At 44.6% G+C, this 2,754-nt stretch overlaps 1 pseudogene across 1 annotated transcript; it reads right to left on the reverse strand.

Annotated features, from left to right (window-relative positions):
- Window positions 1-600: 600 nt before the first annotated feature.
- On the reverse strand, window positions 601-1,376 carry LOC113225081 (annotated as a pseudogene). The gene is made up of 2 exons (XR_003309703.1): window positions 1,353-1,376; window positions 601-1,163 (listed from the first exon to the last, which is right to left on the reverse strand). The product of XR_003309703.1 is annotated as a 40S ribosomal protein S24 pseudogene (transcript).
- Between the last annotated feature and the right edge of the window lie 1,378 nt (window positions 1,377-2,754).

Here is a 2,754-nt window from a genome sequence, read left to right on the forward strand (position 1 = left end):
AAAAGCGTGCTGCAGATTTTGGGGAGAAGATTGTCTTTAAGACAAAATTACTCATACATATGTTTTATTATTTATATCATTACTAAACAGTTTCATATTGAAAAAAATTCAGAAACTACATTTTCAGTGTACACTCACATACCTAGGTTTTTAAAAAATTTTTGTTGGTACATAGTAGCTGCATATGTATTTATGGAGTACACAAGATATTTTGATACAGGCATACAAGGTGCAACAACCACATCAGGGTAAATGGGGTCTCCATCACCTCAAGCATTTACCCTTTGTGTTACAAACAATCAATTATACTCTTCTAGTTATTTTAAATGTGCAATTAAATTATTATCAACTATAGTCATCCTGCTTTGCTTTCACATACTAGATCTTATTGATTCTTTCTATTTTATGTACCCACTAACCATTCCCACTTCCCCTAGTTTTACATAATGCTTCATCTTTAAATAAAAATGTATCACTAATAATGACATTGATATTGTATATTTTGTCTAAACAACAGAATCCTACAAGCTACTTAAGTATAAAATTTGTGGCTGTCTCATCAGGTCTCTTAATACTGAATCCTTTATAATGAGATTTTTCTTTTTTTTTTGAAAGTTTTTAGTTTATTAATCTGCTCGTGAGAAATCCAAAATGGACACAGGTAGCCTTTACTGCAGCACCTTTACTCCTTCGGCTGTGATCCAATCTCCAGCTCACTTTTTGCCAGCACCAACATTGGCCTTTGCAGTCCCCCTGACTTTCTTCATTCTGTTCTTGCGTTCCTTTCGTTGCTTTCTTGAGGTCTTTTTCTTCTCATACAGGCCATGTCTTGCAAGTCTATGTTTGGGTTCATTTTTCTTTGCATAATCCAGGGAGTCATAAATCATGCCAAAGCCAGTTGTCTTGCCACCACCAAAATGAGTTCTGAATCCAAATACAAAGATGACATCCGGTGTGGTCTTGTACATTTTGGCTAGTTTTTCCCGAATTTCTGTCTTAGGCACTGTTGCCTTCCCGGGGTGAAGAACATCAATGACCATTTGTTTCCTCTGAAGTAGTCGGTTGGTTCTATTGCAAATGGCATTTAACAAAAAGTGCTCCTCATTCCAATGACTTAGAAGCACATGATTTCCATCCACCACTACTCCGAACTGGCAGCCATCCTAGTAAGGTGTGAAATCTCATTAAAAGCTAGCATTCCACAGACCTCCACACCAAGTCAGGTTTTCCTGTTACCCATCCTGCAGATACTGTGCCCACTTTCTCCCTTTAGGGAGCAAGAGGCCAGTCCCCAGTGCTTGGGGATCTGAGATGTTTTCCTTTTCTCTTTTAAATCTAAATTTAGATGTCACCTTCTCAGAGCTGCTTTTCCTCATGGCGCAATCAAATTAGGTCTTTCCAGGCAAAAAGTGTCCAGAATAGAGACGTTGTTCAAGGACACTGCACCCTGGCTAGACCTCTTCCCCTGATGGTGACATGGCCTCACTAACGCTGAGGTGGTTCAATGTTTGCCAACATCTACTTAAAGGGATGCTCAGAGAAGCCAAGGTATGCTTCTACAGAATGGTGAAATAAGCCCCATACATAAAAAGACAGTTATTTAAGAGGCAAGACTTCCCTTTTAGACTGAATTTTGGAAGGACCTTACCTGCACAGAGAGGGTCACCAGAAGCTGTGAGTTGCACAAGGGAACAAGAGAAACAGAAAACCAGAGAAAAGCCAGGTAAGGATGAGCAGCAGCTGCTCTGGCACAGGGAAGCACCTCCCTGCTATTGCGTGTTATGTCCTCAATAAAAGTAAATGTCAAATAAGAAGAAGAGAAGTTTTTGAATGTTCTCACCATAAAGAAATGATAGGGCTGAATAGGAACAGCTCCAGTCTCCAACTCCCAGCGCGAGCGGCACAGAAGACCGGTGATTTCCGCATTTTCAAATGAGGTACTGGGGTCATCTCACTAGAGAGTGTCGGACAATTGGTGCTGGTCAGCTGCTGCAGCCCGACCAGCAAGAGCTGAAGCAGGGCGAGGCATCGCCTCACCTGGGAAGCACAAGGGGGAAGGAAATCCATTTTCCTAGCCAGGGGAACTGAGACACACAACACCTGGAAAATCGGGTAACTCCCACCCCAATACTGCCCTTTAGGCAAACGGGCACACCGGGGGATTATACCCACACCTGGCTGGGAGGGTCCCACGGCTGCGGAGCCTCCCTCATTGCTAGCACAGCAGTCTGCAATCTAACCGCAAGGCAGCAGCGAGGCTGGGGGAGGGGAGCCCGCCATTGCTGAGGCTTAAGTAGGTAAACAAAGTCGCTGGGAAGCTCGAACTGGGTGGAGCTCACAGCAGCTCAAGGAAACCTGCCTGTCTCTGTAGACTCCACCTCTGGGGACAGGGAACAGCTAAACAACAACAACAAAAAAAGCAGCAGAAACCTGCCCAGACGCAAACGACTCTGTCTGACAGCTTTGAAGAGAGCAGTGGATCTCCCAACACGGAGGTTGAGATCTGAGAACAGACAGACTGCTCAAGTGGGTCCCTGACCCCTGAGTAGCCTAACTGGGAGACATCCCCCACTAGGGGCAGTCTGACACCCCACACCTCACAGGGTGGAGTACACCCCTGGGAGGAAGCTTCCAAAGTAAGAATCAGACAGGTACACTCGCTGTTCAGCAATATTCCATCTTCTGCAACCTCTGCTGCTGATACCCAGGCAAACAGGGTCTGGAGTGGACCTCAAGCAATCTCCAACAGACCTA

This window comes from Piliocolobus tephrosceles, chromosome 4 (genome assembly GCF_002776525.5).
Source record: "Piliocolobus tephrosceles isolate RC106 chromosome 4, ASM277652v3, whole genome shotgun sequence".
Classification (NCBI taxonomy): domain Eukaryota; kingdom Metazoa; phylum Chordata; class Mammalia; order Primates; family Cercopithecidae; genus Piliocolobus; species Piliocolobus tephrosceles.